The sequence below is a fragment of the Leptopilina heterotoma genome, unplaced genomic scaffold (assembly GCF_015476425.1).
Source record: "Leptopilina heterotoma isolate Lh14 unplaced genomic scaffold, ASM1547642v1 Lhet_52, whole genome shotgun sequence".
NCBI classification, from domain to species: Eukaryota; Metazoa; Arthropoda; class Insecta; order Hymenoptera; family Figitidae; genus Leptopilina; species Leptopilina heterotoma.
Window position 1 is genome coordinate 2,141,570 of NW_025111114.1, and position 15,124 is coordinate 2,156,693.

Below are 15,124 nucleotides of genomic sequence, written 5' to 3' on the forward strand. Positions count from 1 at the left end.
TTTTGGTAAAAAGTTTTTGCATTGTGGGTATAAACTGTAACATCGATACACAGTTTTTCTCAGGATATCAAATTGAGTCGAAAAACGAATCAAAAATGTTGCTTCTCTCCCCCTTATCCGAACTGTAAATTATTCTATCGGAACTTTTTAACTACTTTAAACACAAAATATAATTTTTTACATTTATAAAAATGTTACTAGACTAGTTACCTAGTCACCGTATAATTATAATTTTATTTTTAAAAATTTCTTCGCAATACATTCAATTATTTTCATAAATAGTAAACCTCATTGCAGAATTTCAATTATTTTTAATTTTTAAGTAAAAAAAAAAATTGAATTTTGAAGCAATTGCAAACGATTGCAGAAATTCAATTATTTTCAAAAATTTTAATAATATTCTTTGCAAAATTAAAATTTTTTTATTCTAAATTCAATGATTTTTAATATGTACTACATTAATAAAAATTTCCCAAAGAATTCAATTACATGGTTGAAAAAAATTTAATAAAATTCTACGCAAACATTTAATTAATTTCATACATAATAAAAATTTTACAGGAATTCAATTATTTACAAATTATTTTCATAAATAATAAAATTCTTCAAAGGAATTCAATTATTTACATAAATAATAAAATGTTTCAGAAGGAATTCAATTATTTTTAATACAATTTTAATAGAATTCTTCGAAAAATGTAATTATTCTTAAAAATTTTATTAAAATTTATCAAAGAAATTCAATTATTTTAAAAATCTTTACTACGATTAATTTATTAGAATTTATGTATTATTTTTCATACATTTTTAATTTAACTTCTTCAAGGAATTAAATTGTTTTTTAAAATTTTAATGAAACTCTTTGTATCAAATCAAATTTTTTCCAAATAATTTTAATAATATAAAATTTTTGGTAAAAATTTCAATAATTTAAAAAATTTGTCAAAATTCAATTATTTTCAAAGTCTATTATTTTAATAAAATTTCACAAAAGAATTCGATTATTTTCAAAAGTAATATAATTCTTCGCAGAAATTCAATTATATTTAAAGGTTTAAAAAATTTCTAGATAAATTTTCAATTATGTTTATAAATAATAAAGTTTTACTCTGAAATTTAATTATTTTCAAAAATATTAATAAAATTCTTGGCAGAATTTCAATTATTTTTAATTCAATTTTAATGGAATTCCTTGAAAAATGTAATTATTGTTAAAAATTTTATTAAAATTTATCAAAGAAATTCAATTATTTTAAAAATCTTTACTACAATTTATTTATTAGAATTTAAGTATTATTTTCCATACATTTTTAATTAAACTTCTTCAAGGAATTAAATTATTTTACAAATTTTAATGAAATTCTTTGTAACAATTCAAATTTTTCCAAATAATTTTAATAAAATTCTTCGTAGACATTTAATAAGTTTCAAAAATTTTCTCTAAATTCAATGATTTTGAAAAATTTTCGCAAAAGAATTCAATTATTTAAAAAGAAATTTTAATAAAATCCGCCTCAAAAATACAATTACTTTAAAAAATAATACAATTCTTAGCAGAAATTCAATTATGTTAAAAAATTTACAAAAATTCTAGTCAAAATTTCAATTACTTTATAAATAATAAAATTTTTCTCTGAAATTCAATTATTTTTAATACAATTTTCATCAAATTTCTCTAAAAATGAAATTATTTTTAAAAATGTTATTAAAATTTGTCAAGAGAATTCAATTATTTAAAAATTTGTTGATAAAATTCTTTAAGAAAATTCAATTTTAAGAAATATTCAATTATTTACAAATTATTTTCATAAATTATTATTTACAAATTATTTTCATAAATAATAAAATTCTTCAAAGGAATTCAATTATTTTCATAAATAATACAGTGTTTCAAAGAAAATCAATTATTTTGAATACAATTTGAATAGAATTCCTCGAAAAATGTAATTATTCTAAAAAATTTTATTAAAATTTATCAAAGAAATTCAATTACTTTAAAAATCTTTACTATAATTTATCTATTAGAATTTAAGTATTGTTTTTCATACATTTTTAATTAAATTTCTTCTAACAATTAATTTATTTTAAAAAATTTTAATGAAATTCTTTGTAACAATTTTTTTTTCAAATAATTTTAATAAAATTCTGAGTAAAAATTTAATTAATTTAAGAAATTTGTCAATATTCAATTTCTTTTACTATTATTTTTTTTACTAATGCATACTGGATGTTCAAAGTGATTTATTGTTTTTGCAACAATGTGATTATTATTTTGTTTGTTTAGTTTTTAATTTTTCTGTGTTTTATTTTTTATTAATTTATTTTATTTTTATTTGTTACAGTCGACACCATTCTCTGTATGCACCTTTGAATATCGGCAATATGAAGTTTCATGTAAGTTTTATTTTTTGGTTTTATTTGAATATTTACGTTATAAAGAAATAACGTAAGAGGATATAGGTAATTATAATTATACACAAAAATTATTTTTTTTAATTATTAATTTTAATAATTTTTTATTATTTTTTTTTTAGTTTAGAATTTTTTACTAAAATATTTTAGTATCAATTTACTAGGAATTAGTAGAAATTTTTTACGAATTGAAATTAGTAGACGACTTTTTACTAATTCGAATGTTTCTTATTGACAAAAAAAGTATTTTTTATTCAAACGCAATATTTAATTACTAATAATGAATTTAAATTTAAAATAAAAATTAATCCTACTGCAATGAATTTAAAATTTAATTTGGATTTTTACTAAAAATAGAAATAATGAAATAGAACTATTTCCTGTTTCGATTATTTGTCGGATTCTTTCTGAAGTCCAAGTGTTTATTTACATAAATTTATAAGCGTTTTAACAAAGTTTTTAGTAAAAAATTACATTAAAAAAAATTTTATTAATAACTGATTACGTGACTATTATGAATTAACTATTTACTTGAAGCAAATAATTTTTATTTGACTTAATTAAATGATATTTGCTTCAAATATTGAAATTATTGGTCAAATACCATTTAATTTATTTGAATAGAAATTATTTGATTCAAGTAAACATTTATTTGACAATAGATTATTAATAGATAACAGGTTATTTGATCAATCTTTTACGCCCGAGAAATATAAATTATTATAGATGAAGGAAAATAAATGAAAACATTCGGACAAATTAAAAAATTGATTTACTCCAATGTTTCGAAATCTAAATGATTTCCTTTTCAGGGAGTCAAGTTATTTGAAATAAATAAATCTTTACAACAATTTATTTATTAGAATTTAAGCATTATTTTTCATACATTTTTAATTAAATTTCTTAAAGGAATTAAATTATTTCTAAAAATTTAAATGAAATTCTTTGTAACAATTCAATTTTTTTTTCAAATAATTTTAATAAAATTCTTCGTAGAAATTTATTTAATTTAAATTTTAATCAATTTAAATTTTAAATAATTTGTCAAAATTCAATTATTTTCAATGTCTATTATTCTAATAAAATTTCGCAAAAGAATTCAATTATTTACAAAAATTCTAGTCAAAATTTCAATTACCTTATAAATAATAAACTTTTTCTTTGAAATTTTAAATTTTAATCGAATTCCACGATAAATGTAATTATTCTTTAAAATTTTATTAAAATTTATTAAAGAAATTCAATTGTTTTAAAAATCTTTACTACAAATTTATTTATTAGAATTTAAGTATTATTTTCCATACATTTTCAATTAAATTTCTTCAAGAAATTAAATTATTTTTAAAAATTTTAATGAAATTCTTTGTAACATAACAATTCCATTTTTTCCAAATAATTTTAATAAAATCCTTCGTAGAAATTTAATGAATTTAAAAAATTTATCAAAATTCAATTATTTTCATTGTCTATTATTTAAAAAAAAAATTTCGCAAAAGAATTCAATTATTTAAAAAGAAATTAAAATAAAATCCGCCTCAAGAATTCAATTATTTTCAAAAGTAATATATTTCTCAGCAGAAATTCAATTATGTTCAAAAATTTACGAAAATTCTAGTCAAAATTTCAATTACCTTATAAATAATAAACTTTTTCTCTGAAATTCAATTATTTTCAAAAATTTTGATAAAATTCTTGGCAGAATTTCAATTATTTTTAATACAATTTTTATTAAACTTCTCTAAAAATGAAATTATTTAAGAATTTATTGATACTATTTTTTATGAAAATTCAATTTTAGGAAATATTCAATTATTCAATAAATTATTTATTTTTGTATTTAAGTAAATTGAATTCTCGTAGAATTATCTAATAAATATTCAATTAAAAATGAATTCCAGTTATATAATTAAATATTGAAAACATTATATAGCATGGATTTTTAGAAATAGTTTAATTTTCTCAAAGTTTCAAATTAAAATCTTTGAAAATTTAAATTTTCATACTTTTAATTAAGAATTCTGAAGAATTAATTTTTTTCAAAAAGTTTAATGGAATTTTTTTTTAATTATTTGAATCTTTTAATTTCTAATATGTTTCATTGAAGAATGTAAAAATAATCGACATTTCGTAAAATTAAATTGTAAAAAAAGGATTTGAAAATTCTCAAAGAACAATTTCGAAAATTATTTTTAAGAAATTGAGTTAAAAATGAATTTTAGTTTAAAATTCTAGAAAATGAAAAATGGAATCGAAAATAATGAAAATAATTTTTGAAGAAGTTACAGTAATAAAATAGCAAGTTTTAATTATTGATTTTTGTTTAAGGAAACAAAAATCATAGCAAAAACATTGAAGGCAACAATTATATTTTTGTTTTAATTCAAATAAAAATTGTAAAATTTGGTTTAGTTAACAGTGTTGCAGCATTTGTTATACAACTATCCACATTTTGGTTGTCTACTTTTGGTTGTTTCAAATAAATTTAAAAAAAATTTTGGCTTTTTGAAAAAAAATTTGCACTTGCTATAAAAGAAAAATTGATTCGCATATTATAATTGTGTGTCTAAATTTTTGAAATAATGTGTACAGCATATATGTGCGTGCTTTTTTTATATACAGCATTTGGAAGTAAAGCAGAATAAAGTTTTGAATAATTACAAACGCGGGTGGATGGAAAGATGGCGAAGTAATGAATTCTCTTTCCTCTGTCCGTTTACCTTATTCTACACAACCCTCATTTTCACTACTCAAGTTACCAAAAACCTCCCCCTTTACGGTCCTTTCATGAAGTGAATATTTAACTTTTACGGCTTGAGGTTAAAAATGCTGAACCGCCGGCAGAGCTTTTAAAACTTACCCAAAGTTACTCTGATAATATGCGGCACAAGTCTCGTTTAGCGGGATTCTTTTTTTGTCTATACTTTTTTCCCTCAACTTTTTTTCAACCGCGCGCTCGCGCTATAAAGAAAGATCTATAAATTTCTGATTTGACATAACGGAACTATTATTACTGGCAAATATTTTCTCTCTGACTCTGCAAATTTTTATCCAACTTATTAGATATTTTGGTTTTAATATTTGCCTTTAAATATTTTGGTATATTTTTAACAGGGTTGTCACGCTTTTGCTCTTTTCAAATTCCGCCTGACTTTTCCAGGTTAAAAAAGGGAATTTTTCCAGGATTTTAAAACTAAATTTATATTTTACTAAATTAAGTAACTCCCTGATTTTCATACTTTTCCCTGATTTTTAGACAAATGTTTTTTTTCCAAAAGAAAAAAATAATTATAATTGAATATTAGAAGTGTAGAATTAATTTTTTTTTTTGAAAATTTAATATAATTTTCGAAACGAATTCAATTATTTAAGAAAATTTTTTGATAAAATATTATGCAAATATTTAATTATTTTCATAAATAATTAAATTCTTTAAAGATGAGTTAAAATTATTTTCATTAATAATAACATTTTTCTTAGGAATTCAATTATTTTTATAAATAATAAAACTCATCGCAGAATTTTCATTATTTTAAATAATGTTAATCAAATTCCTCGAAAAATGTAATTATTTGAAAAAAAATTTAATATTAATTTAATATTGTTTTAATTGTGAATTGAATTACTTATATTACTTCAAAAATGTTTTAAAATAACGTGTTTCTTGCTTTTCAATCAGCAAACTTTACTAATAAATGGTAATTTCTACTAATTTATTAGTAAAAATTTGCTTTTGAATTAGTAAATTTTACTAATAAATTTGTGAGAATTACTATTCATTAGTAAAATATTTACAAATTTAAAAAAAAATTTTGATTCGTCACAAAATTCAATTATTTTCATAAATTACAATATTTATCCCAAGAATTCAATTACTTTCAAAAGTAATAAAATTCTTCGAAGAAATTCAATTATTTAAAAAAAATTTCACGAATATCTCGTCAAGAATTCAATTATTTTTATAAATAGCAAAATTGTTCGACAAAAATTGAATTATTTTCAAAAATTTAAATAAAATTCTTTGCAACATTTCAATTAAAAGTTTTTCGCAATTCAATGTTTTTAAATATTTACTATTTTCATAAAATTTACAGTACCGTCCGAAATTGTCAGTCCACCCATTTTCAAAGGAATGACAAAATTTTTTTAACATAAAATTCATGAAAAGTAAAATTTTTTTTGGTATATATTTTGAAAGACGATAAAATTTTGAAAAGAATAAGACGTTACAGAAGTCATTTGGCCAAAATTTGTAGAAGATATTCTTAAAAATCGTCATTTTCAATGTTTTACAAAAATTTGAATAACTTCTAAAATAATGAACGCTTTTTAATAATCTTAGGCTTATTTTAAAGACCATTTTCTACAGAATAAGAATTACTTATAGGCATTAACCTGTCATTTTTAACTTGGAATAAGCATGACGTCAAAGTTGGACAAAAAAATTCAAAAAATTTGAAATAATATTATTAAAAGAAAAATAATTTTGGAAATTCAAACATATATTTTTATTAAATTTTCTTGAAAAATCTACACCATATCATGTTTTATATATGTTCTAGAATAGTTTTTAGTACAAAAAATTGATTTCAAATTTTTCCAATTTTTTTGTCCAATTTTGACGTCATGCTTATTCCAAGTTAAAAATGACAGGTTAATGCCTATAAGTAATTCTTTTTCCGTAGAAAAAGACCTTTAAAATAAGCCTAAGATTATTAAAAAGCGTTCATTATTTTAGAAGTTATTTAAATTTTTGTAAAACATTGAAAATGACGATTTTTAGGAATATCTTCTACAAATTTTGGCCAAATGACTTCTGTAAGGTCTTATTCTTTTTAAAATTTTATCGTCTTTCAAAATATAAACCAAAAAAAATTTTAGTTTTCATGAATTTTATGTTAAAAAATTTTTGTCATTCCTTTAAAAATGGGTGGACTGACAATTGCGGACGGTACTGTATCAACAGATTTAATTATAGAAAAAACTTGTTGATACAATATTCTACAAAAAGATTCAATTATTTTCACAAATAATAAAATTTCATTTACGAATTCAATTATTTTCATCGCAGAATTTCAAATATTTTTAATACAATTTTAAATAAATTTCTTTAAAAATACAATTATTATTAAAAATTTTATTACAACTCGAGGAAAGAATTCAATTTTAAGAAACATTCAATTATTTAATAAAACAATAAAATTCGTTGCAATAATTCAAACATTTTCTTAAATAACATTTAATTCGTCGCAGAAAATCAATTATTAAAAAAAAATTTTAAGTAATTTTGCAAAAGAATTCAATTAGCTTAATAAACAACAAAATCGCATAAATTCTTAAATAAATCGCATAAAATCAATTATTTTAAGAAATTTTAATAAAATTCTTTTCCAAAGTTCAATTATTTTGATAAATATCAAAATTCATAACAAGAATTAAATTCTTTTGAAAAGTAATAAAATACTTTGCAGAAATTAAATTATTTTCAAAATTTTTTAAAAATTATCGTCAAGAATTAAATTATCTTTATAATTATAGATAGGGAAATTCTTTTCAAGAATTAAATTAATGTCAAAAATTTTTTAAAAATTCTTCTGAATTTAATTATTTTTAAAAATTTTAATAAAATTCTCCCCATGAATTCAATTGTTTTCAAAAATTATTATTTAAATTGTTTTTAGGAATTCAATTACCGAGTTTTAAAAAATTTAATAAAATTCTTCAAAAAGTTTTCAATTTCAAAAATTTTTATAAAATTCTTTAGTATAGTAAATTAAATAAAAATTTGAATTAAATTCCTTAAAAGAAATTAAATATTTTCAAAAGTTGTTAATACAATTCTTCGTCAAAATTAAATTTTAAGAAACATTCAATATTATTTATTTTAATTATTTTTGTATTTAAATAATTGATTTAGAATTAAATTATTGTTTTTCGTACTTTCAACTAACAATTCTGTAGAATTAATTTTAATTTTTTTTTAAAAGATTTTAATTGAATAATAATTGATTTAAAGTAGAATTTTAGTTAAAAATTCTAGAAAATGTTAATTGAATTGAAATGATACAAATAATTTTAAAGAAATTACAGTAACAATATTCTTATAATAATAAACTAATGATTTTGTCAGTCTTCGACTCGGAATGATCCATTTCTTTATGTTTTATAATAATATTCTTATGAGTTGTTCAATTTGAAAAGGTTTGAATTTGAAATTTTTCAACATCTTAATTTCAATGAAAAAAATAATTTAATATTTCTTTTAAATAAAACAATTGATGTTTTCGAATAATTTGACTTTTGAAGAAATTTATAAATAAATGTAATAAAAAATTTTTTTTGAGTATCTAATAATTTTTGAGAGTGAATCAGAATATTCTTTAAGGTCCAGGGAAAAAGTGAAAGTTGTATTTGGAAATCAGGGAAAAATAAAGTTAAATTTTTGTGGCAACCCTGTATAAATAAATTATATTTTTATCTTTATTTATCTAATTTTTATGATCCCCTAAAAGTCCCCTATTTTTTAATTTTGAGTCCCCTATTTCTCCGAAAATACTTTTTAGGGGCACTGTGAAGACTGTAAATTATATGCAACAAAGCTCATTATTAGACTCTATAATCATAATAGAAATGTTAAAATAATATTAAAATAAAAAACTTGCAAAATTTCAATGGAATTTTTCGACGTTATAAGCGGAACCCTGATTTAAAAAAGGAAGAAACAGAAAAAATTTAGAAGCTTCGAAGAAGACAATATTTGGAAATAGAAAAAATACTCTGAAGTATTAATTTTTCTTTGCGGGTATTATAGAGGATGAAAAGTGTTGAAGATGCGGAATTAATAAAATCAAAGTACTTGCGATGAAGAGAGTTGGTATAGACGAGGTAAATATTAGTTTTAGATACTTGGATATATCTAAAGTGTAAGAACCAGTCCGGGGATAGCATAGGAAAACGGATATGCTCCCAGTAACGTGAACAAACCAATTAGCTGGTTAAGCGGGCAAACCCCCATGAAATTCAATTGTCTTCGCCCCATGCATCTCCGAGTTAACCACCCTTATATTTTCATCCCTCTCTCTTTCTCCCTTTATCAATATATATTTTCACCCTCCTCTTTATCACTTCTTCATTTTCTCTCTTTCTCTCGCTCTCTTGTAGGTTTCATGGCTCTGCAAATTAGATCTGCCTTCTCTTACATATATAGATATATATATATATATAAGGGCCACTCTACTCGCATGGCTTGATACTTTTTTCCACCATCATTGCCACAGATATTTATCTATTTATCTTGAATCGTTAGTCAAAAACTAATTTGGACAAATATCAAGCTCAATTTTTGATGTTCTTTTTTTATGCATTTCCTGTTTATACTATAATTTATTATATTTATTTATTTATTTATTTATTTATTTTAATATTTAACACTAATTAGTGTTAAATTTTGAAAGTATCAAACGAACTTATGTCAATATTTGGATCAAGCTATAATTTGATATAAATTTTTGGGTTAATTTGAAGTCACCATCGACCAAAGTTGTAACACCAGAGGATATTAAAACAACCTGAAAACCTGAAAAACCTCGAAATATGTCAGGGAATTTTAGAAACATTGAAAAAACCTAGAAAAGTCAGGGAATTTTCATCGAAATCCTGGAAAATTGTTGTTTTCTAAAGTTACTGTGTTTATTCGTGAAATATAATTTTACTTAAATATTTCAAAATTAATTCAATTTTGAAAGAGTTGCGTTTACAATTTTTATAGGTAAATTAACTTTAAAGGATTTTATTTTGAAATTTTGTAAAATTTCAATTTTAAATGAATTTAATTAGAAATTTTAAAAAATTTTAATAACTAAAATTCTTCTGAAATTAGTTAAATTTTTTAATATATAATTGATATTATTAAAAATAATGGATTTATAGAAGAATTTTAGTTAAAAACTCTAAAACAATTTGAATCTTCAAACAATTACAAATGATTGCAGAAATTCAAATAAATTCAAAAATTTTAATAAAATTCTTTGCAAAAATTTAAATTATCTTTATAAATAATAAAATTTTTCTCTGAAATTCAATTATTTTCAAAAATTTTAGTAAAACTCTTAGCTGAATTTCAATTATTTTTAATAGAATTTTTATCAAATTTTTCGAAAAATAAAATTATTCTTAAAAATGTTATTAAAATTCGTCAAGAGAATTCAATTGTTTAAAAATTTATTAATAAAATTCTTTATGACAATTCAATTTTAAGAAATATTCAATTATTCAATAAATTATTTATTTTTGTATTTAAATAATTGAATTCTCGGAGAATTTTCTAATTTAAATATTGATTTAAAAATGAATTCCAGTTAAAATTTTAGATTATAATTGAATATTAAAAGCATTATAGCATGGAGTTTTAGAAACAATTGAATTTTGTAAAAGTTTCAAATTAAAATCTTTGAAAATTTAAACTTTTCATACGTTTAATTAAGAATTCTGTAGAATTAATTGTTTTCAAAAAGGAAAAAATAAATAAATAAATAATAAAATAATAAATAAATAAATTTTGGATATTTTCATTTTGGAACTTCCGTTTTGGAACTTTTGTACCCCAATCAAATTTTACAAAGAATTCTATTAAAATTTTTAAAAATAATTGAATGACTGTGTAATTTAATTGAATTTTTTTGAAAATAATTAAATTCCTAAAAATCATTTTATTATTTATGAAAATAATTGACTTCTTGTGATGAATATTCTTATTTGTAAAAATAATTGAATTTTGCAAAAAATTTTATTAAAATGACTCAAAATAGTTGAATTGTCAGGAATAATTTTGTTATTTGTCGACATAATTAAATTCTTAGGAAGAATTTTATTAAAATCTAAAAGAAAAATTGAATTATTTCAAAAAAATGTAATTAAAATTGATTAATTTAAATTTAATAAAATTTAAATTGTATTTAAAATAATTGATTTCTTTCCAACAATTTTATTAAAATATTTGAAAATAATTGAGTTTCTGTAAAAAATTCTAATATTTTTATAAATAATTGAATTCTTCCAAAGAATTTAAAAAAAACATTTATTTAAATAATTGATTTCTTTGAGAAATTGAAATTAAATTTTTAAGAATAATTACATTTTTTGAGTACTTCCTGTAAAATTGTATTATAAATTTATAAGTAGGTAATTAAAATCTCTGGATGGATTTTATTAATTATGAAAATAATTGAATAGTTGCTAAGAATTTTATTAAAATTTTCAAAAATTATTGAATTTCTGAGAAGAATTTTGTTATTTATGAAAATAATTGAATTATTGCGAATAATTTGATTAAAATGTTTTAAGAAAATTGAATTTCTGTGAAAAATTTTGTTATTTTTGAAAATAATTGAATTCTTGATAAGAATTTTTGTATACATTGATTTAAATAATTAATGTTTTCGAAATATAATAAATATTATGAAAATTTTATTTTAAAAAATTCAATTCTTGTGTTAAACTTTATTTGTGAAAATAATTGAATTTTTCGATTAATTAATTTAAAATAGTATTAAAAATAATTGAAATTCTTTGATGAGTTTGATTATTTATGAAAATATTGGAATTATTGCGAAGAAATTTATAAATAAATTGGTAAATAATTGAATTCATGTGAAATTTTTATTATTTATGAAAATAATTAAATGTTTGCGTACAATTTTATTAAATTTTTTTTAAATAAAAAAATAATAGGAAAATAAATTTGTCAATAAATAATAATCAAACCGATTATTCAATTCATTTAAGTATTATTTTGCTTTAAAAAATAATTTTTACGATTAAAAATTATTTTTGTGTCTCATTGCAAATAGAAAAAACTACAAATAAAATGTTTGTCGGAACGTTAAATATGTGTTTTTATTATTTTGATATTTAACTTGGAGGTTTAATAATTTTCTTTATATTTTATACAAATATAATTATTATATTATGGGTCAATCTCTAGAAATGAACAAATTCAGAATTGAAATTTCATTTTAAAAAAAGTTGAAAATTCACTTTTATTATTAGTCCTTTGGCAAAAGGGGGATCCTAATAAGCCTATAAAATACGTGGTTACAATCTTTATCAACATTATTATTAAAAATTAATGTTTTTTAATCAGAATTTTTGTTGAAAATTTCTCGCAGCTAAATGGGTTTCAAAATTGATGAAAATTAATTAAAACTCGTTACTCAGGGGTTTTAGGGGTCGCCGATTACGAATCCGATGTCAGTTTCTCAAAATCCAAAATGGTGGATCCAATATGGCAGACACTTTCTTCAAAAATTTAACGGATTTGCTTGAAACTCGTTACTCGGGGGTTTTCGGGGTCGCTGATTATGAATTTCAAGATAGTTTTTGAAAATTGAAAATGGCGGATCCAATATGGTGGACACTTTTTTCAAAAATTCATCGGGTATGCTTGAAACTCGTTATTCGGGAGTTTTCGGGGTTGCTGATTACGAATCCGATGTCAGTTTTTGAAAATTCAAAATTCCGAAATCCCCAGAGCGACAAGTTTTAAGCCAATCTAATTAATTATTCATACTAGATCAGCCATTTGCAATTTTCAAAAACAAACATCAAATTCGAATTCAGCGACCCCAAAAACCCCTGAGGAACGAATTTCTATCGAATAGCATCAATCTTTAAATTATCCGCCATATTGGATCCGCCATTTAAAATTTTTTAAAACTGACCCAAAATTCGTAATCAGCGACCCCGAAAACCCCCTAATAACAAGTTTCAAGCAAATCCGATGAATTTTTCAAAAAGTGTCCGCCATGTTGGATCCGCCATTTTGAATTTTTAAAAACTAATAACAGATTCGTAATCAGCGACCCCGAAAACCACCAGGTAACAAATTTTATGCAAATCTGAGCAGTTTTGAAAAAAAATGTCGGCCATATTGGATCCGCCATTTTAAAATTTTCAAAAACTGACATGAGATTCGTAATCAGCAACCCCGAAAACCCCCGAGTAACGAGTTTCAAGCAAATCCGATGAATTTTTTAAAAAATTGTCCGCCATGTTGGATCCGCCATTTTGAATTTTCAAAAATTATTATCATATTCGTAATCAGCAACTCTAAAACCCCTCGAGTAACGATTTTCAGGCGAATCCGATGATTAATAAAGTCTGTAATTTACGTGCTGTATAATGGAAATATACCATGGGTAACGGAGGGGAGTTTTCTTCCATTATAAAGCTTCAAAATGTTATGATTCTAATATAAAAAAAATAAATATTATAAATAAATTAATGACAGCATTTGTTTTCTTTGTTTTTAAATAAAACAATGTTTTAAAGATTATTAAAAATTATTATTATTTACGTCCTAAAAACTAAATTTACTGCGGTAACGGAGGGGAGTTTTTATTGTGTCGATGAACACTGACAAACTAAAGATTCTTTTAAAACTAATTGTTTTCATTTTGTTTCATCATTTTATGCAATAACCATAACTATACTGACACTACAAAGAGTTTTGATGTATTTATTTCTATTTTATCGTTTTTGTTTATATTTTATAATTAAATATTTGTGAGCGGTAACGGAGGGGAGTTTTATTTCTGCACAAAACTAATTTAATTCTAGGTAAAAATAACTAACAAATATTTTACTTTATTTTTCATGATTGAATTAGAAATAAAAAAATAAGTAGATATTACCGGGCAAAAGATTTTTTTGTATTACAGAATTAATATAATACCTTTTCTATAAATGAAACTTACTTCATGAACGGTAACGGAGGGGAGTTTTTATGCTATATAAACACGTGTATCTTTAAATATTTCAAATTTTCGATTTATTTTTCATAGGATCCGATTAAATCATGATGAATGCTATTATTAGGACGTAAAGATTTTGAAAAATTATTATTATTTATTTTTAAAAATCTAATGTACGTGTCATGTGTCCCGATTGTGAGAATGACCCTTATATTATATTATTATATTATATTATTATATTATTATTATATATAATATTTTTTTACAATTTCATGCCTCTGTTTTTATCGTTTTTTCTAAAATTTCATGCGACTTCTTCCTTTTTTGCGACTTTTTAAGAAATTTTATGCGACTGTTTGTGACTTTTGTTGTGAATTTATGCGACTACACTGAAAAAAAAAGTTCATTGAATCAAGTAAATGCATTTTCTTGACCTGATTTACTTGAAACAAACCCATATTTTCTTATTGGAAGAAATTTATTTTCTTGTGTCAAGTAATTTTGAGCATTGATCAAAGTTATTGGAATAAGAAAATATGGGTTTGACATAAGTAAATATCTTACTGTTTCAAACGAACTGTTTTACATGCGCCAAGTCTCGAAAAAGTATTGAATCAAGAATATCATGTTCTCACGTCAAGTAATTTACCTTGAGTCATTTGGTATCTTGAGTCAAATAATTTTTTTATTTCCTTTAAAGCAACTATTTATTTCATCCAACACCCATAGTCTTGAGCCAAGAAAATGGGAAGATTAATACAAGTTAATAATTGTTTCAACTCAATTAAAAATTATTTTGTTTCAAAGAAATATTAATTAATCTAAGCATTTCTTTTACTTGAAGCATTTCTATATTCTCATGTTTCAAAATCATTAATTTCTTGCGAGAATGTTATATTTTCTGGAATGAAATATTTTATTTATTCAATTCAATTAAGTGTAAGATCTTAATATAAGTAAATATT

General features: G+C 21.2%; 1 protein-coding gene across 5 annotated transcripts in view; it reads left to right on the top strand.

Moving 5' to 3' along the window:
- The window catches only part of LOC122507893 (aromatic-L-amino-acid decarboxylase-like), a 186,786-nt gene that overhangs the window by 115,965 nt on the left and 55,697 nt on the right, over window positions 1-15,124 (top strand). For all 5 annotated transcript variants that reach the window (XM_043620876.1, XM_043620879.1, XM_043620882.1 and 2 more), the window contains exon 5: window positions 2,343-2,394. The gene's annotated coding sequence lies outside the window, so the exon portion shown is untranslated. The remainder of the gene's footprint in view (window positions 1-2,342; window positions 2,395-15,124) is intronic.